Below are 22259 nucleotides of genomic sequence, written 5' to 3'. Positions count from 1 at the left end.
AAGAAATGACGGAATAGTATATATGTGGTAGTTGATTTCCTCATCAAAGTTGCCCACTTTATCTTCACTAAGACACAATACACTGCCTCTCAGATGGCCACCCAGTTTATAGAATATGTCTTCAAGTTGCATGGCTTACCACAAGTCATAGTGCATGATCGGAATACTAAGTTTATGAGCAACTTTTTGTAGACATATTTCACATCTATGGGCACCAAGCTTGCTCCATCCACTGCATACCACGCCCAGATAGATGGGCACATTGAATGGGTAAATAAATGGCTTGAGACATACTTCTAGCACTTTTTCCATGATGTACAACATAGTTGAGATACATGGCTCTAGTTGGCTGAGTTTGCCTATAATAACTTCATAGACTCTAGCATTGGGGATTCCCCTTTTGAGGTATTATATGAGTATAAGGTTCCCCTCCTACAATCTTATTCGATGATAAGATGAACCCTCAAAGCAAAGCCAAGTTGGATTGCATGTAGGCCCTCCTTCAGCAATGCAAAGTGAATCTTCAAAAGGCATAAACTCACATGAAACTCTAAGATGATGAGAAAAGGAGGAATTTGGAATTCTAGGATGGGGAACTGGTCCTCTTGAAACTGCCTAAGTTTCGTTACTCCTCTCTCAAAGAGGGCAATAGTAACAAACTTGACCACCATTTCTACCGGATCCTTAAGAGAGTTGGTGAGTTGGCCTACCAATTAGAGGTTCCCTCTACCACCAAGATTCACAATGTGTTTCATGTTAGTCAGTTGAAGCCCTTCATTGGCACCTTAGTGGACTACGTGAAAGAACGTTCCCCCATAGATGAAGAAGGTATCATTTAGTATATCCCTGAGGCAATCATTGGGCAATGAGACAAGCACCTACAATCTCGATCCATCAAGGAGTACCTCATAAAAAGGCAAAGCCTTCCCTTGGAAGAAGCCTCCTGGCCGTTGTTATGATGTTGCGGGTCCACTGAAACCTAAGGGCAAAGTTTTTTTGCCAAGAATTTGAATACATTAGTTAGTGTCGTTATGAATTTATTTTCCATTGTGTGTGTCTTTCTGTTTGCATTTGCATGACGCACGAGAAAATGTAGCTAGGCTAGGCACAATTTCTTTAGTGCATTCATAATTTTTGTGTGAAAGCATTGTTTGAATGATTGCATTACATGGTTTTTTTAAATTTGCAAATCGCATGAATGATTGAGCACAAAAATCTTTTTCAAAGTATTTTTTTTGAAAGGGCACATTGCAAGAATAGGTTTATATAAAGAGAATGTCTATTTTGAAGATTCCAAGGATGAGTATTCCATGCAAGAGAACAAGGATGAGTTTCCCATTTCACCTTAAAAGAATGTTCTTTGGTAGTACAAGTGCAGGGTTCTTACTCTACTTTTGTTGAAGGGGCTCCAAGAAATATTCAAAAAAGGCTTCTTGTCATTCCTCTAAAATATGTGGAGTCTTATAATTGTCATACATGTGAAGGATTTTGGGTGTTGGCTTTAGCTTACAAGAAAGTGCCAAATTGTCAAACATGCTAGTTGGTGACTTACGCAATATGGAGCAACAATTGATTGAGGCAGATCTTTCTTTTACTGGAATTGTGATCGAAGCATTCTTCACATGACCTTGTGATGTTTATAGGAAACCAAGCTTTGACTGCTTGCCATGTGGCATCTCAAGTACACATTGTCAAATGTTGTATTGATATTAGCTTCACAAGACATCCTACCCTATAAAGGTAAAAAAGTTTTGACTTAATCTATGAGTTATAGCTAGGGAGAGTTTCACCATGCTTTAGCAAACTAGAGCCTTGCAGTTAGTCATTCCATTTATCAAGGTTCTATTCACATTTGTCCTGATAAAAAAGAGCTTATGTTTACAACCCTTAAATTGGTTGGGCGTACAACATTGGTGTGTGGAGATGGCACAAATGATATTGGAGCCTTAAAGCGATACCATGAAGGTGTTGTGCTGCTAAATTTACTGTAAAGTATGCCTTAGTGTAATAACTATTAACATTATTCTTCCTTGGGATAAATTGTCTTACAACGGCATTATGGAATGAAATTACGTAAAGATGGCAATGGAAAAAGCTTTCATATCCATTAGTTGTTTTTGCAAGCTCCGAAAGACGGCCTGAATGGTGACATGGCTTATGTAACTATTGTTGAGATATCGAGCTCCACTCGTGATACGCCAGGGTGACCGTTGTATATTTATGTCACCGACTTGTCAGTTGCAGACGCGGTTGGTACACCGCCCATGAATAATAGCTACATGATAGCTATCCTTATCTACTCTAGTTCGTGGCTCAGTTAGTATGCCACCTTAGTTAGTTGAGTTTGGTTTGAGACCCATATATAGGGTTCTTCTATTTCTTTGTACTTGAGTTCTTTTGGCTTACACAACTAAGAAGAGGAAAACTGTTTTCAGCCTCCACCCTTGTGTGTCTTCCCCCATTGTGCAAGCAAGAAAGCTTCAAGCGAGACTCCTTCCTTCTCTCCCACAATCTTGACATGGTATCAGAGCCTTGTTCGTGGTAAGGAGCTCAAGAAAGCAAGCCAAGCTCGCGGTGGTCTGGTAAGAGGAGCAGTGTTGCTTTCATTTCCTGTTTTGGGAGCAGATCTCTGCAGGTAGCACAGCCGGAAATTGCAGGAGTGCATTGTCTCAGGTTGAGACGCCCTTCGCGGTGAAGCAAGAGGGCAGTATATGCTGCGGGAGAAGGCTTTAGCCCTCGGCGACCTTGTTTTTTTGATTTGAGGCCATTTCGGGGCCTGTTTTGCAGACGTAAGTTTTCTGCACGCACTCAAGAAAAGGCTCAGTTTTATGCTGTGCGACCACTGTTCTACAGGTCGGTGAAAAGTTACTGTAGAAATTGCATCGTATGCTTGTGCGCAGAGACATTGGGAGTTTCAGAATCATCCCTGGTTCCTGTTTATGCAAAATCGTCACTAGGAAGTGACTGTGTGGTCAAATACCACTTTCGCCAGTTTTGCAGATTTGCCCTTGTGAGGGTGAAGCTGTGTTTTTTGCAGTGACAGAATTTCTTGCAGTATTCTGTAATGGCGTCTGATTCTCTTTCACAGATTGTCACTGAAAAGCTTGACAAGAACAACTTCCAGGCATGGAAGTTTAGAATGACGAATTTCCTTATGGGAAAAGGATATTGGGAATTTGTTGCAGGAAATGAAGAAGAACCAGTTCTTCCTGATGTTCCCAATCAACAACAAATGCAGGCATTTAAAACATGGCATGAGAGAGCCAGGAAAGTTATGTATTGGCTGTCTATCAGTATTTCAGACTCTATGATTGTGCATATTCAGGATGCAAGTACGCCAAAGGAGGCATGGGATACTTTGTCAAAAATGTATAGCACAAATACGCAAGCCAGGAAAATGCAGCTCAAGCAAGAGTTGCATAATGTGCAACGAGAAAGTATGAGCATCAACGACTACCACATGAAGGTGAAGAAGATTGCAGATGCACTTGCTTCCATTGGGTCGCCAGTGGAAGATGATGATTTAGTTTCCGTGACCTTGAATGGTCTAGGAAAGGATTATGCACAGTTTCGGACATCCATTTCAGTTCGTGAAAGATTTCCTGATTTTGAGGAGTTGATTGCTCTTCTAATTTCTGAGGAACAGAGAAATGGTGGTGCATCTTCTTCAGGAGGAACTTCAAAAGAAGCTGTCTTCTACTCAAATGCTGGAAGAGGTAGAGGCAGAGGTAGAGGAGGCCGATTTGGAGGCCGTGGCAGAAATCAGAATATGCAGCAAACTCAAGAAAACCAGTCCTATGGAGGAGGACGTGGTAACTCTAGAGGCAGGGGGAGCCAAAGAGGTCGTGGTGGATGGCAAAGAGGCCAAAATGCAAACAGTAATGTTGAATGCTACTACTGTGGTAAAATGGGTCATATGGCTAAAGACTGCTATAAAAAGCAGAATGACATCATGAATGGAAAACTGCAACAAGGGAATTATGCATCTTCTAGTAGACAGAGTGATGACAGAAATGAGCATTTGTTCATGGTGCAGCACATGAACAATTCTATGACAAGTGCAGAAGAAAGCAATGATGTATGGTATGTTGACTCAGGTGCATCAAACCACATGACAGGTCATGCAGAATGGATGGAGGATGCAAGGAAAATGGAAAAACCAGGATTTGTGGAGACTGGTGATGATACTACACATCCTATTGTGCAGATTGGAAAAATTCCCTTGTCTATGCAGGGTGGGAAAAAGAAATACCTGTCCGATGTATTTCATGTCCCGAATATTACCAAGAATCTGGTTTCAGTTGGTCAAATGGTTGAACAGGGCTTGCAGGTCAGATTTAATCCTCATGGATGCTTTGTTGAGGATATGAAAAATAAAGGTCGCTTGATAGCAAAAGGAAAGAAGAAGGGCAGAATGTTTACATTGGATGTAGACATGTCTGAATTGAGTGCAGCAATGTTTGCACATGGGACCGGTGTAGTTGCAGATATTGATATCTGGCATAAACGCATTGGTCATGTTAATGTACAGCGACTTAAATCAATGCAGGCCCAAAATATTGTTGCAGGATTGCCCAAATTCAAGGTTGCAGAAATGCATAAGGTATGTGAAGCCTGTCAGTTTGGAAAACAGGCAAGGAAACCATTTCCTAGACATGTTCAAGAGAGTGAGAAGCCATTGGAATTAATTCACTCTGATGTGTGGACAACTAAAGCTGCATCTCTTGGAGGCTGTCATTATTTTGTCAGTTTTATTGATGACTATAGCAGAAAAGTTTGGGTGTATTTTATGAAAAAGAAAAGTGAAGTTTTTGGGCATTTCAAAACTCTTAAAGCTATGGTTGAAAAAGAAACAGGCTTGCAGATAAAATGCCTAAGGTCAGATGGAGGGGGAGAGTACCTCTCAAATGAGTTTGCAAAGTTCTTGCAGGAGCATGGCATAAAGCAGCAATATTCATGCAGTTATACCCCACAACAAAATGGAATTGCAGAAAGGAAAAACAGGCATATTGGAGAGGTATCTCGTGCCATGCTCAATGAAAAAGACTTGCCAGATTTTTATTGGGCTGAAGCAGTTGCTACAGCAGTCTACATAATGAACAGGACTCCCACTGCAGCAATACATGGAATGACTCCAGAGGAGAGGTATACTGGTAGGAAACCAGATATTTCTCATTTGAAAATTTTTGGTTGCATTGCCTATGTACATGTGCCAGATGAGCTGAGATCCAAGTTGGATCCAAAAGCTGAGAAGTGCATCTTTATTGGTTACTCTCTGCAGCAAAAAGGGTATAGATGCTATAACCCTTCTACTCGTAAGTTTACAGTGAGCAGAGATGTTGTTTTTGATGAGATGAGTAGCTGGTATAAACCAGTAAATGTGATTGATGATGAAGATGCACAAAATGGTAATGCTACACAGAATTCACAGCAGCAGTCACAAAATATTAGTGGACCTGGAGCGTCCTCTAGCAGTGGTTCACATTCTTCGCCATGGACAGGCAGATTGAGATCAGGAGAATCTTCTCAAAGCAATGCAGATAGTGGTATGCAGGTATCACGAAAAGGAAAAGAGAAGGTTGATCAGCCCATGTTTGATGTGAATGCAGGTCACTCTTATGTGGATGGTGAATCCAGTGGCTCAGAACAGAGCATTGATGATGAGTTGGGTATTCCTTCTATTGTTACACCTGGAGTAAGGAAGACCAGGGATGTTTTGAGAGCACCTGGGAGTGAACCTACTTTGCGCAGGTCTACAAGAGCTAGGTATCCTGTGGATAGGCTGAAATATGATGGATTTACAGCCATTCACTATGCATATATGGTCAAAGTGATACAGGAACCAGAACCCACATCTTTTGAGCAAGCCATGGGAAGAGAAAAATGGGAGAAAGCCATGGATGAAGAAATGGATGCCTTGGAAGCAAATGCTACATGGGAGTTAGTACCTTTGCCTAAAGGTAAGAATGCAATTGGCTGTAAGTGGGTTTATAAGGTGAAGCACAATGCTGATGGTTCTGTGAACAGATACAAGGCAAGATTAGTAGTCAAGGGGTATGCACAAACATATGGCATTGACTATGAAGAAACATTTAGTCCGGTTGCAAGGATGGCAACCGTAAGAGCAGTCATTGCTATGGCTGCATCAAAGGGATGGTCTTTACATCAGATGGATGTAAAGAATGCCTTCTTGCATGGTGATTTGCAAGAAGAGGTCTATATGGAGCAGCCACCAGGTTATGTGCATGCTGTTCATCCTGAGTTTGTTTGCAGGTTGAAGAAAGCCTTGTATGGCTTGAAGCAAGCACCTAGAGCATGGTCTGACAAGATAGGACAGTATCTTGTCACTATTGGCTTTCAGATTTCCAAGGCAGATTTCTCACTTTATGTGAGAAAAACAGAGAAAGGTATTATGCTGCTTGTCATTTATGTTGATGATTTGATTATGACAGGTGACAGTGATGAAGATATCCTTCATGTGAAAATGCTATTGAAGCAGAAGTTTGAGATGAAGGATTTGGGAGAGCTGCGTTATTTCTTGGGCATTGAGGTGATTAGATCACCAAGTGGGATACAGCTCTTGCAGAGGCAGTATGGATTGGACATGCTGTCCAAATATGGGATGACAGGCTGTAAGCCTATTTCAGTTCCTTTGGAGCAAAATGTGAAGCTGAGCACAGATGCAGGTGAGCTTCTAGAAGACCCTACTATGTACAGACGCATAGTAGGAAGTTTGATTTATATGACTATTACCAGGCCAGATTTGAGCTATGCTGTTGGATTGGTAAGTCAGTTTATGCAGGCTCCAAGGAAACCACATTTGGATGCGGCTAGACGCATACTTAGGTATGTGAAGTCCACATTGCAGTATGGACTATTTTATGAGACTGGGGTTCAGATACAGTTGCATGGATACACTGATGCTGATTGGGCTGGTAGTATTTCTGATAGACGATCTACCAGTGGATATGTATTCTCTTTTGGGAGTGCTGCAGTCACTTGGAGCAGCAAGAAACAGCCTACAGTTGCCTTGTCGAGCACAGAGGCTGAGTACAGGGGTGCAGCAATGGCTGCATGTGAGGTAGCTTGGTTGTATAAGCTACTTTATGATATGCATCAGTCTACAGATGGGCCAGTTGTCATTTATTGTGACAACATGAGTAGTATACACTTGGCAAATAACCCAGTCTATCATGCTAGAACAAAGCACATTGAGGTGCATTATCACTATGTGCGAGAGAGGGTTTTACTAGGTCTTATTGATCTAGTTTATGTCAGCACAGAGGATCAGGTAGCTGACATATTCACGAAGGCATTGGGCGCAGAGAAGCTGCGCAAGTTCAGAGACCTGCTTGGTGTGCAGGAATTGGGATTGAGCTCGAGGGGGAGTGTTGAGATATCGAGCTCCACTCGTGATACGCCAGGGTGACCGTTGTATATTTATGTCACCGACTTGTCAGTTGCAGACGCGGTTGGTACACCGCCCATGAATAATAGCTACATGATAGCTATCCTTATCTACTCTAGTTCGTGGCTCAGTTAGTATGCCACCTTAGTTAGTTGAGTTTGGTTTGAGACCCATATATAGGGTTCTTCTATTTCTTTGTACTTGAGTTCTTTTGGCTTACACAACTAAGAAGAGGAAAACTGTTTTCAGCCTCCACCCTTGTGTGTCTTCCCCCATTGTGCAAGCAAGAAAGCTTCAAGCGAGACTCCTTCCTTCTCTCCCACAATCTTGACAACTATTGATGTCATATTGCAAGCTTTTTTAGGAGAGAAAATCATCAAACTTTTATGAATCGAAAACTCCAAATTGAGAAGAGAAAGCATGGTCAATGAGCATAAAAAGGAAGCATCAATAGTAGCTCCGACATCAACTTCCAATTCAACTTCTTGGGCTGACAAATTGCACTTGATTAGCGGGTGAAGCGACAGTGAGGAAGAAACCTTCTTCCTAGTTTCCTACCTATGGATGAGGCGCTATGACCATCTTCTTCAATGACTATAACGTGTGATTCTTGATTTAGCCACCTACTCCTCTTTGACAAAGAGAAGATACATGCTGGAGAATAAGAACATCATTCAAGCCACGTGGAGGCCTCTAATGCAACAGCACAAAGTCAATTACCTGTGGAAGATGCTAGTGAATAAAAAGAACTTGCTCGCAAAAATATGGAGAAATTGATGTCGGCTACTATAGAATTGTAATGGCGACTTTACCGAGTTTTGACATGTTTCAAGTTGGCAAGTCGATGAATCTCATGACAATAACAGAAATAGTATTGAAGGAGCATAGGAGGTTGCCATCCTCTGGAGGTGGTAAAACTGCATATCATCGATTACAGTGTGAAGAGATTGATAATTAGGAAGTGATAATGGTTATGTGTCTTTGTATTACAAACATAGTAGAAGATAATGACTGAGAGCAATTTTTTTTTCTCAAGGAAAGATGAAAATTTCTCAAGCTTGAATTTTGATTGTATAAATCTAATCTTTTCTACATAAAGCATCCCTATCCACATGCATATCTCTAGTTCTCCACTCTTCAAACCTTTTTTGCAGCTCTACAAAGTGCCATTGTCAAAGTTTTTCTAACCACATGAGTTGTTGACATCTTAATCGGAATGGAATCTTCAAGGAGTTGTATGCATTAACAATTGGATTTCCTTCCACAACCTACTCAAGTCATGCTTATCTTGCCCTCCTCCTTGTAAAGCTTCTTATATATAGATAAGTGTCACTTGCTTTATTGAAGACTTCTTCGAAAACTGCCATCGAATTTTGGAGAAAAGGCTTGAGGATGAGCTTTAAGCCCCTCGCCTACATGAAGTAGCTTCCGAGTCGAGCTTGATGATCCTCGCCTTCCTTGAAATTCTTCAATTCCTCGCCTTCCTTGAAATTCTTCCATAGAAATTGACATCCCACCTTCTTCTCTTTTGTCTTTGTTAACCCTCAAACGAAGAAAGGTGGAAAATCTGAAAAATTCGAAGCAAAGACAAGGCCAAGCCAAAAGCAAAACGGAAGGTGAAGGTGCGCTAAGAAGAATCTAGAGACACAAGAACTGCAGAAAAGTCCTAAATCAAGGAGAAAGGCACATAAGAGAAGTGCAAGTTAATACTCGTGTAAAAGAGCGCAAGGCGCATCAGGATTTATTTCAAAGAGTGTCGGGCCCCAGGCTCTCACCCACGCGGGCTCTCACCCGCCGGGCTCTCACCCGCCGGGCTCTCACTCGTGTAAATTGTAAAGGTAGATGAGTAGTAAGGAGGAAGCTAGGAAGATAGGAGGACAATGGGAAAAAGGGCCTAGGCCACGACGGCCATGTAAAAAAGGGGATAAGGGGATGACTGCCCAAAAGGGATTTAGGGTTTTGTATATAAAGGTCAAAAGTGAATGAGAAGCTCATTCTTGTGTATGGCCAAAAGTGGCTCTCCTCTTCTCCTTCTTATTCTTATTCTTGCTTGCTTTAGCTTGTACTTGAGAGAGGGAGTGTGAGAGTGTGAGGGAGTGAGTGCTTGAGGGTGAGGGACCGGGGAGGAGAAGCTCTCTATCTTCTCATCTCTTCTTCTCTTCTTTTCTCTTCTCTTGTCTTGCTCGCGGCAATGGAGCTTGGAGCGTGGAGCTTGCTTGAAGCTTGCACTGGGATCGTGGAGCTACCAGAGTGGGCGGGAGAGGAGGTAACTCGATCGGCATGGAGGTAAGCTCACTACACCCATAGATATGGATGGCGCGCCGGCGATGTGAGAGGTAGCCATTAGTGCTCGGCTTGGAATGCTTGAAGCAATAAGTAGTTCGTGGGTCTTGGCAGTTGAGCAAGAGCTCCCACATTTTGGTTCCATTGCCGAGACCAATGGATTCAAGCCTTGAGCGCTTGTGCACTTCGAATCAAGCACTAAAGTAGGGTTTTTTCCAAACTAGTGCTTGAGATAAATAGGTAGGAAGCGAGGGAGTTTGAGGAGGTATTCGATATCCTTAGCAAGTAGGTTTTTGGTGTTTTGGATTTGGAAATGTTGGAGTCGTGTAGGTGTTTGCTTTTTGATTTGGATGCATTAGGGTAGGAAAAAACAAAGAAAAATAAGAAAAAGAAGCATAAGGGTTTTTACTATCATAACAAGGCATGAGGGTTTGATTTGCTTTCCAATTTTCATTTTGGAGTTTATTTGCTATTTCAGGTATATACAACTCTTTCCCTCCACCCATATCTTTGATTAGGAGATGCGTGCGATAGGCTGTAGCTTAAGTCATGTGATTTGAGTGATTTATTGCTACGCTGGCCAAAATCGCGCCACATTGGGCCAGTCCGAATGACGACAATTCTGGGCCGAGTCCAAGAATCAGCCCTCGGCCCACTATCACTCAGACGCCAACCACTCGACTTGGACGTGTCAAAATTTGACCCTCAGTCCACTTGACTCGAACACCCACCGCTCCCCTTGTTCAAATCAACCATTCGAACCAACTTGGCATTTGGCCCACCTGACTCGGCCCTTGGCCATTCAGTCCAAACCCATTCGGTTGAGCCACTCGGCCCTTAGCCTGGTTGATTTGGCCTAGTACCATTTGGCCACTCGGCCCTCGGACAACCACAATTTAGACTAGACGAATTTGACATTTGGACTAGTTAATTTGGCCCTCGGCCCATTCGAATATGCCAAATCGGGCATTCGGCCCCTGCAATTTGGACCTGTTGGGCCGAATTTGGATTTTTTCACATTTTAACCTGTAGATCCTAAAACTGACTGAGAGACCATATAAAGCCAAAACCACATCATAGGTCTATCATTGGGCTGAAATCTAGAGCAAGTAGTTCAAAAATTGGCTATAAACAGTCCTTCGAATTGTGCATGGCATTTACCGTAATGGCCCTATAGGCCAAGGGGGACTGCCCTCTCCAAACCCCTGCAGAGGGGGCTCTTCCCCCTCCGCACCTCCCCCAAGTAGGCTGGACAGAAAATGCGCGCCGTGATAGGTCCTCCAAATTAGATCATAGCAGAGTAATGGCTCTACACAAGCATAGATTCTCACTTGCAAAATAGCACCAAAAGCCCATACTCAAACAAAGACAAATAGAGACCCTAGAACCTCAATGGGCCAATCTTGCCAACAAGGGAAAAAAGGCCATCACACAAAAACATGTCTAGATTGTATCCGGACTACATCTAGTAAAAAAGGAATGCAACAACCTGAAGCTACAACTACGAGGATGACTAGACATGACAGTCCTGAAGATAGATGCACCTTGAATGGCACTGTAGAGACGACCCAAGATATCAGTAGAGAAACCAAATCTAGCTCCCATCTAGCTGTGTAGTTCGGGACTCAAGAGCGTACATCAGGAGGCTTAAATTTACAAGCCAAGACCTAGAAGATGAAGACATAGTGCCGCCTGCTTATCTTAGGGTCAAACTCACTGCAAAAAGAGAGCATATTGTTGATGCTCTCATCAATGAAGGGGCATATTTTAATATCTTGACCTATGAAGCATGGACTCTGCTAGGCCAACCAGAGCTCACACCAACTAATGCAACTATTAGTCCATACGGGGGACCCCCACAAGCACTCATAGGAAAGTGCAAAATCCTTGTAACTATTGAAACTGAAAGCTTGCCTTTCCTATTCCATGTTCCTCCGAATAGTTCTAGTTGTGGAAAGGAAACCCTCCTTGGATGACCCTTCAAAAGGCAACCAAGTGTGAGGCCAACTATGTCGCATAGAGGATACACTTGATGCTATCGGGTGTGAGGATGATCACAACCTTTAGTAAGGGTGACCTCATCAAATGTCGAGGGAAAGACAAGAAACATTTCGACATGCCAAGCAAGCCTAGTAATGAGAGCAAGGACTTGTTGAAAGAGGTGCTATAAGCGTATGTTGAACAGAGAGAACGAGTGAGTGAGGCCAAGCTTGAAACAAGAAGGTCAGGAGACAATGCCAAGGGTAGGCTTTGGACTTACAAACATCGTAGAAGATCATGAAAGAAGCCCAAGCCTTGTAGATGAAGACACCAATGGAGAGCTAGCACAACACCGTGATGGATATCCAAAGCGTCACTACGTGATCAAGGGTATTACGCAGGTAACTGATGGATTTGGGTACCAAAAACCCCCTGCTAAACCACCTCTATCAGCTGAAGGCTAGATTGCATCAAAAGCAAAGAAGCATAAGAGGAAATCTAAGATAAAATCCAGGTCTCGAGGCAAGAAACCAAACATGAGTATTAGAAAGGAAGAGCCTAGCATGATTAATAAGTAGATGTTAGATGTTAACCATTGAGCATGCACAAAGACCACTAGTGCTCAAGGAGCTTTTGACTTCCCAAGAGGATCATGAGCACCACAGACACAACATTGCTCATAAGAAGGCTGATTGCTCAACAAAGCAAATGGCACAATCGTCTAACAGTCGCGAGTAAATCTTTCAGCCAGTGCCAAGTCCACCTAAGAGTCCTAGATCTCCTATACCTCTTTCCCTAAACGGACACAGGAAGCACAACAGCAGCTGTCAAGTGCAACTGATCAATCCCAACCTCTATCTCCACCTAAGCTTCCAGATGTCCAAGAGGTGGGACAGGACACCACCCGTAGCTCTCGGCCCAAGGATATGCCTGTGTAACCTAATGTGACTAGATCAATTGATGCTTGTTAACCCCAAGTCAAGATGGTGGAAAATGAAGGAAAAAAGTGGAAATTAAGGAAAAAGCGAAAAAAGCATGGAAGAAGAGCAAGGACACATAGGCGACCTCTAAAGGCTAAGCCGAGACCAAAGGCGTGATTTTAAATGAAAGGCGCCTCAAAAAACTTGGAAAACTCTTGTAAAAGAGCGCCAGACTCCCTCTTGTGCCAATTGTAGAATATTAGACGGGCATAGGCTAGAGGCATAAGGATAGAAGAGGGAAATGGAAAAAGGACCTTGCCACAATGGCCGGTCATGTAAAAAAGGGGATGGGTGCCCATGGGATTTTAGGGTTTGTATATAAAGTTCAAAAAGTGAATGAAAACTCATTCTTTTGGTGTGTGGAAAAAGGAGTCTTCATCTTCTTCTCTTCTCTCCTTCTTGCTTGTGTGTGTTCTTGAGAGAGGGAGTGTGAGAGTGTGAGGGAGTGAGTGTGTGGGAGTGAGGGATCAAGAGGCTGAAGCTCTTCACCATCTCCTCTTCTCTTCTTCTCTTCTCTTCTCTCGCGTGCACAGCTATGGAGGATGGAGCTTGGAGATGGAGGATGCTTGAGGATGCTTGAGCTAGCATCAAGAATCGTGGAGCTATTGAGGTGTGCAAGGGAGGAGGCTACTCACATCGTCATCAAGGTAAGCTCACTACACTCGTAGGATCGACGGCGCATCGGCTAGGTGAGAGATAGCCATTAGAGCTCGCTTGAAACGCTTGAAGCAATAGGCTGTCCACGGGTCCTGGCGGTTGAGCGAAAGCTCCCACAATGCTCAATCTACACAAGTGAATGCTCAAAGGGCAACAAAAGTCACGACCACTTCCGATTGGACTAACAATTGACACTGCAATCCACCAATAATAGACAGTCCACTGAACTAGCTGCTACGACTTCCAATCAGGGATCACATCAGTCATAGCCCTTGGTTGTGACAATGCCCCTTGTGGAACGTGTCCTTAGCCATTCACCTGTGGAGGAGGTGCTGCAACCAACATCCTTGACAAATCTAGCACTTCCAAAGCACCTAAAGCCTAGGCTTGAGGAGCTAAATAGAGGGGAATTAGCTGAAGAGCTAGACTCTCCAGAAAGAGAGGCAGTTGTACCCTCACAACCTAGCAGGGATGTTCAGCAGGCCGCAGCTATGTTCCATGAGGACACACTAGAGAAAGATAATGCTGAGGCCCAACCAAGCACATCAACAAGTAACGTAGTTCAAGGTCTTCCAGGGATACACCTCAATTGCCTAAGAAAGAGAAGAGAAAACAACGAAAACAACAATGGCAGTTGCAAGCGGTTGTAGACCCCAAGAAGATTGAGATCAAGAGTGCTGAAGAGCTAAGGAATAAAGCATGGAGTCCATCCACTAAGGAACCCATTGCCATCTCCCCTAATAGCTGTGAAACCTCAAAAACATCATTGTGTTTTGATAAGTCAAAGCAACCATCACCATCAACGGTTGCTTGCAACACTCAATCCACCAACAACAAAACTTGCATTGGCCAATCAAGAGTAGATACAACATTGCCACAATAGGGTGACAAATCTCTACCAGTCGCATCCAAGGAGAACCATGAGGTAATAACAACAAAGCCTCGAGACACATGGAGTCGCCAAGGACATAAGCAATCCTCAAGTTGACCAATCTTACTCATCTAGGCCTGAGCGCCCAGCTATGCTAAAGTCTAGGGAGACTCCTAGAACCTTGCATGAGATAGCAATTGAGCAAGCCCTCATTGAACATAGAAGTGTCACAGAATGCTTAATTGAGTTGGATGCTAAACTCAAAGTATTCGCACGTATCTACATCCTTGTGGACATGGGTGCATTCCCCAAGAAGTAGCTTGGAAAATACTTGTAATTTCCCCTATCATGGGAAGAGAAAGAACATCTTGACGAGCGCTATGACAGGCTCCTGCATGAACGCCTGCGACTCATCTCTAACGAGGAAGCCGATGAACTACGCTTAACTGTGACATTCAATGATGTGCTCTGCCAACGAAATCTCTTAAAGATTGAGCGCGATAATAAGAGAGTCAAAGTCAATTTGAAAAATGTTGGTTTGAAAACCACGTTACAAAGGCCAAACTAGGAGCCTAAATTATGACAGTCTCAAAGGAGCAATTGGCCAAATGGCAGTCTCAAAGAGACCCAATCTATGTGGTGCCAACTTCCTTTTGAGTATTGATTGCCATTTGGGGTATGGACTTAGTCGAAACTAGCCAAGAGAGCTCTTTGGCTGATAAGGTTCTCACAAAGGAGGAGTTACATGTTGCCAGTAGACTCAGACAAGGTACCATGCTACTCGATGTTGCAAAATATCTATTGTTATTGAGTAAGCTGCCACAAGTACTGGATGCATGTGCCACGCTCCAGTACAATCTTGAGTTCTACAATTGGTTTTTATCCTCACGAAGTGACATGGATTCGTAAATATGTACATAAATAAACAATGAGTTTTTTGACCTTGTATAGATAATATCAACACACACAAGCAATGATAGTCAAGTGTAGGGAGAAGAGTTGGGTTTGACAGGCTGAGCTCCTCAGGTCCTCCTCTCACCACAGATCTAGAAGTTGTGTGACCATTCCCGCCTCTAGGTGGAGGGAATGCAACCCTCATTATTTCTATAGGAATCCCTGACCAACATCTCTGATGGCGTAGATGGGGTGCCATCCCCTTCTATACACCTTTCTCCTTTCGGGCCTATCCTTCCGAGGATGAGCCCTGCTCCACTCTATGAAAACCAATCCATGCAACTTAGCATAAGCCAAGATTTGCTATAGCTGGAATACGCCCCACAGTCGAAGCATGATGCCTCACCTCACTGAACTCCTCCTCATATGCGCTTGATAATCCACTGTTTAATATTTTTCATGTAAATAATTCTATCATGCCTCAAAGCTTGGTTCACATTTTGCAAATTTCCCGACGATAGCCATCATGGAGCATACAATGTAGCTAGCATGCAAGGAAGCTCTCCTCCATAAAAGGGAGCATAAGGCACAAGTGCCTCCACCAGAGTGATATGTGCATACCCTTAAGAGGTACACACCAAAAAGGGGCCCTAAGTGACACTGCCTTAGACGCATGCCAAAGACTTCCTAGGCCAGGAGAACAAAGGCTCAAGGGCATGCTTGAGGGATGGCAACCTTGGCCGTGCATGCCCTCACCAGATGCTCTGGCACCAGGTGCTCGAAAGAGGAGAAGGTAGCTAGAAACAAGGGGAATTTGACGAATTATTTAAAAGCATTCTTGAAACAGCTACGGCAAGGGACTACACCATTCGGGTCTCGGCCAATATCTTCCCACCTAGCTTGACAAGAGCCCACCACTGGCACAACCCTAGTCATCTAATCATCCAAATTCACCTCGCCTCATACAAATAGAATAGTCCCTATGTTGTATAAGCCGCTTGCCAAATGCCATCTTGTCATAACGTTTTGTCCTTAAGTGGTTAAAGGGGCAGGCCCCCCAACTATACAAACCTCCTTTACTACTAATCCATGGCATGTCTATAACAAGCACCGATGATATGCATTGCAGCCAACACCATAGGATTTTGATAAAGTAATATCTTTTTGTGTTGCATCTGTTCATTATAATTGATGCATGTGACTTGCATATACTCTCATGAAGTGTCAAGTGGATGCATGACAACATAGGTCTTTGTACGAAACCGTTCAATGCCCGAGTCACCGCAAGAGCACCAACCTAACAAAGAGCCATGATGAAGCCACACCGTTGAAAGTGAAAATCACCCTTGCTGATCACCCACATTGCATGGCCCAAAGCATGATCAGTGTGGCCACTTTCTCTTTCTAGGTCAAACTCTACACCTAGCACTCACACGGTAGCTGTTATCTCAATTGTACCAACATCTCACATTACAAAGAGTTTTTGCAAAATCTCTAGTGTATCTCCCCATCTCAACAACTATTCCTCTAGCAACAAGGCTAGGACACAATCATTTTTGTAATATCCAGTTTCGTAGCCTTTGAATCTCGACACTTCCCTATCCAATTGAAAGGTTGATAGCCTCAACGTATTGCAATGGTTGTACTCATGTTATTCTTATAAAAAAAAGTGGGAAAAAAAAGGAAAAAAGAAAAATAAAAATAAAAAGAAAAAGAAAAGAATAGAAAAGAATAGAAAAAAAAGAAAAAAGCACTCACAATCACATCACGACACCTAGGGGTCCTCAAATTAGGTATGCCCAGTGACCTTGGTCGGCTGGCTTCGTATCCCTAGTCTCCTAGCCCTCTACACATCCCCCACAATTGTTCAAGGCACATCAAGGGTAGGACATACCTAGGGAGCTTGTCTCACCTATGGTTAAACCCGTCACCCTGACCCATTTGCATGATTCCTTTTTGCACTCCTCCTTAGTATCATTGCAATTGATCATGGTAAGCACCGCATGAATGCCTGTGAAAAGTACACTGTACTTGTCAAGAAAACCTAATAGCTACAAGCTACTGAAATTTTGATGTCAATGTGTTCAATTATGCTACATTGTTTTGTCACAACGCAAAAGATACCTCATACACCTTCCTACGTACTTCTTCTCAACATGGACAACTTTGCTTCATCCAAACATTGTTACAAGGATTCAGACCCTCGGTCTTCTAACTACATAATATCTAAGTATGCACGAGCACTCACATCATATCTGGACCAAAATATATACACAGTTTGGGGCCTGAAGTGCATGACAATACTCTCAGCTTTCTTAGAGTTTGACGTGTCTCCCAAACTAATCAAACTACGTCTTGTGCATGATAAGAAGACTAGCACTATCCCCAGGGAGAGACCACATATGAGAGGTTTTCAATCACATGTGCTAAAGACTCCATCGAATGCATCGTCAAATCTTCATCATCACTCAATTCTGACCTCTTGACCATTCCTATCATGCAAGCCCACCAAACAATCGGCCTGTGTAGAATCCCCACAAACCACCACCTGTGCCAGTCCCCAGCGCAATTCCCAACAATGAATAGCCCTACCCCCAACTCCGACCACCCTACTACCAGCCACCCACTCCAACAATGTGGCCCCAACAACCTTCATCTGCCCACCACCAGAAATCCTCCAAGACAACCACACAGACATCCTTGCCACCCACATCTTCAGTGCATGCTAAAGCCCGCTACCTACGACTGTGAGTACCATGGGGCTGGCACTCGTCTAGGAGGGGGGTAATGTTAACCCTCAAATGAACAAAGGTGGAAAATCTGAAAAATCTGAAGCAAAAGACAAGGCTAAGGCAAAAGCAAAATGGAAGGTGAAGGCACGCCAAGAAGAATCTGGAAACGGAAGAAGTGCAAAAAAGTCCTAAATCAAGGAGAAAGACGCACAAGAGAAGCGCAAGTTAATACTCATGTAAAAGAGTGCAAGGTGCACCAAGATTTATTTCAAAGAGCACCGGGCTCTCACATGTGCAAATTGTAAAGGTAGATGAGCGGTAGGGAGGAAGCTAGGAAGATAGGAGGACAATGGGAAAAAGGGCCTAGGCCATGGCAGCCATGTAAAAAAGGGGATAAGGGGATGACTGCCCAAAAGGGATTTAGGGTTTTGTATATAAAGTTAAAAAGTGAATGAGAAGCTCATTCCTTTGTGTAGCCAAAAGTGGCTCTTCTCTTCTCCTTCTTCTTCTTGTTCTTGCTTGCTTTAGCTTGTGCTTGAGAGATGGAGTGTGAGAGTGTGAGGAAGTGAGTGCGTGAGGGTGAGGGACCGGGGAGGAGAAGTTCTCTATCTTCTCCTCTCTTCTTCTCTTCTCTTCTCTTCTCTTCTCTTCTCTTATCTTGCTCGCGGCAATGGAGCTTGGAGTGTGGAGATTGAGAATGGAGCTTGCTTGAAGCTTGCACTTAGATCATGGAGCTATCGGAGTGCGCGAGAGAGGAGGTAACTCGATCGGCATGGTGGTAAGCTCACTACACCCGTAGATATGGATGGTGCGTCAGCTATGTGAGAGGTAGCCATTAGTGTTCGGCTTGGAACGCTTGAAGCAATAAGTGGTCTGTGGGTCTAGGTGGTTGAGCGAGAGCTCCCACAATCTCAAATTTAGAATTCACACTTGTCTTTTCCAAAACTCTTGTGATCAAATCCAAAAGTTTTATGAACCTGTAACTTGCCAAAATCTTTAATCACGAAATTGATTTCTCATTCAAAATTCTTCTGAATAAGTTTTATTTCATTAAATTGTCCCATCTCAAAGTGTCCCTATGGTGAGCAACTTCATGAACCCCGGTGCAATTTTCGTGCGACATTTGGTGAACTTGACGTGCAAGTGTTACTTCTAATCATCAAGATGGGAGATTCTTCAAACAATCACCCTTCATCAGTGAGTGATTCTTCCTTTTCGACTGATGAGATGAAGAATTTATTGCAAACTCTTTCTTCAATCATTATCATGCAGAATCAGCAGATGTAATTATCTATGCAACAATAGTAGCATTCACATCAGCAACAATTGGATCAACAACAAATGTTACATCAAGAAAAAGAGCATGTACATGGTGCAACCAAGGTGATTGAGGCTGTGGTTAGTGAACACAAATTATTTGATGGCCAAAATGCTTTAGCCTACATCAAAGCCTTTGAAAGCCAGATGCGCTTCTTTGGAGTTTTGACCAACTGGAGCAATTATTTTTTATGACTTGTCACGCCTACTTTGCAGGTTAGAGTGATAGATTTTTTTGTGCAAGTCTCCAACTGCAATATTTTCAAGAAAGCACTCAAATATGAATATTTCTTGGAGGATTATGGTATTGCTACACGGAAGACATTCAAAGAGTGAGTCCATCATCCCAACAAATATCTTGTTGCTTCTAAATTTTTGTGGGAGTTTGAAGAGTGATATAACCAATTGGATGCACTAGAGCAAAGAGCTTTGAACTCGTAGAAAGTGGAGTTATTCTTGCAAGTAGTTGAACCTACACTTTAGGATGAGTTGGGAGAGCTTCTTAAAGACCATATGCAGCCTATGGGATTGAAGATGGATTGGTAGGATGCTGTTGATGTGATCTCTACATTGATAAAGAGGTAGAGATGGAAGGCTTGCTTGCAAAATAGAATGCAAACACCATTAGCAATGTCTTCTCCTCCCATGACCTCTCCTACTTCTCCTATTGCACCATCCACTACTTTTTCTATTTCTAGTCACATGTCTATGCCTACTTCTATGCCTATGTCTATGCGTATTCTTATTGTGGTTTTCAAACCACTTGCAAAATCGACTATCAAAGATATGGTGGAAGAAATTTTAAAGAACTTAAAATACCTTCAAATTAAGATGACTAGAATGGAGCAGCAGCCACTTAGTCCAGCTCCAAGTTCAGCCCCAACTTCTTCTACTCCTACAAAATCTTCTAGGAATGATTGTGTTTGATGTTGCATGTGGTGTGATAGTCCAGACCATCAATAGAAGGACTGTTAAGATTTTGAAGAGTCAAAAAGGTTGAAGTTGGTAGTCTGGAAGGACAAGATGATATGTTTTGGAGATATTGAGCAATTGATTAAACCAAATTTTGGTAAGGGTGGTATGAATAAATTTTTGGAGGAGTCTCTTTTATGCTCTTCTTATGTGATGCAAGAGGTGGCAAGAGAAGATACTACCTATGGCCTTCATTTAGAGTAGTTTCCAAAGGATAAATCTCCTTTATGGTCCTATGCATTGCACAGAGAGAAGAAAGGAAAAGCTTCATCATCTGAACTTTCAACCATAGGAGATGTGATAAAAAAAGGGATTGGATGGAATGATCGAGTTGATGCCTTTTCTATCTATGCTTATATGGCAAAATCTCAAGGATTTGAAGAACTTGTTGAGGAGAAGCGGAAAAGAGATAATACCTACCTGAAGGTTTGCAGAGGGTGACTAGGAGGAATGATCCAACTACTCAGCCTTTGAAGAGGGTGACTAGGAGGAAGGATCCAACTACTCAGCCTTCTTCTTCATGACTAGAGTAGAGTATGGCTGATGTTTAGAAGCTGAAAGTATAGGAAGATTAGAAAGCTCCAAAGACAAAGGACCCGAAGCCGAAAAAGCAACTTGGATTCAAGTTGCTTTCTGACATTGAGATGACCATGGACTTGAAAAATGTACTTGAGGATCGGATTCTTCAATGGAAAATTGAATTTACTCTGGAGAAGTCTTGGAGATTGCCAAAAGAGAATTTCATGATGTTATCGTCAGCATCATTAAAAGAAAACGACTGGTTATTGAGGAGCCGACATAGGATATGATCTGTCCATAGAGGCTTTAGCTGTTGCCGAGGCTATTCTCTATGAGTTGCAAATTAAGGAGATTGATTCTGATGAGGAGACTGTTGAGGAGTCTACAGATGGAGCTTTATGTATGCAGTCCAAGAAGACTCTTCAGCCTTTACTTCAGCCTGTACAGTATGCTGAGAGTGATGATGTGCCTAGATTGGTGCCTATGGAGGCTATAGTCAAGCTTGGTGAGATAGAGACCCCTTGTGTTGCTCTTTTGGATCATGATCCCAAGAATAATGTTATAGTACGAGGTTTATATGATACCGGTAGATGGCCAATTGATGTGGATCATGGTTGGCGCATGCATGCAGCCAACAACATTACAGAAGATTTGTATATGCTGCTTTTTCGAACTTGAAGAGTTCTATTGGAGATGTGGATGAGTATTATCATTTCTTTGTGTAGCACTCTTGTTCCTATCCTATTATTTTTTAATAGCCATTTATTGCTGAGTCTCAGATGGAGACTAAGATTCTAGATGATGGGTCTATGCACGGATCCAAAGCAAGGATGGAAAGAGGGCTGTCGAGTTCATGATAGTTTGTATCCACCATCAGCGGAATAAGGATTTTTTGAGAGATTCCTCTCTTCTAGTAGGAGAGCCAAATTTTTGTTAGGTACCACTGTCTTACAAGACAATAGTGGCACGAGTCACAGAAAGCTCTCACCTCCTGGCAACAACAAATTTTCCTCATGTGTTTATGGTGTATCCACACTGAAGTACTTTGTGTTTTTAGCATATTTTTGATATGCCTAGAGCTACCATGTAGTATGTGAAGAGAAAAGAAAAATGATTGAAGCTTGCAGGATTTCTATAGGAAGAAGACATGGTAAATGGTCTCTATGATGGGATTTCATGCTCGGATACTATGGAAGAACTTTGAATATTGTTGAATACTGACAATCAAGAGTTGTCATATGTCTTATAGGTCCATTATTTGGCAAAGTATTGCGAAACTGACAATCAAGAGTTGTCATATGTCTTATAGGTCCATTCTTTAGCAAAGTATTACGAAATTGATGATTTCATGCTTCAAGAGAATTTGGGTGTGCTGAGGATTCTCAATAAAAAGTGTTATTTTGTGACATATTTCAGCAAAAAGAGTTGGATATTGTTATTTATAAACAACAAAATTTGTGTTTACCAGAGTATTTACAACAAGGGATAAAATTTGTAGATTGTAGTAATGAAGCTTGAGTTCAGAAAAAATATAAGACATTTGACAAGAAGGTTAGACCAGTTGCAGGATTGCTACCTTTGGATAGTGATGAGATGATTAGGAGAACTACTATGTAACCATCTTTACGAGATCTTGCTGGTATTGG

Source organism: Lygodium microphyllum, chromosome 5 (assembly GCF_053477565.2).
Source record: "Lygodium microphyllum isolate KBCC chromosome 5, Lygodium_microphyllum_v1.1.10, whole genome shotgun sequence".
Lineage (NCBI taxonomy): Eukaryota > Viridiplantae > Streptophyta > Polypodiopsida > Schizaeales > Lygodiaceae > Lygodium > Lygodium microphyllum.
Note: the sequence above shows the minus strand (reverse complement) of the source record.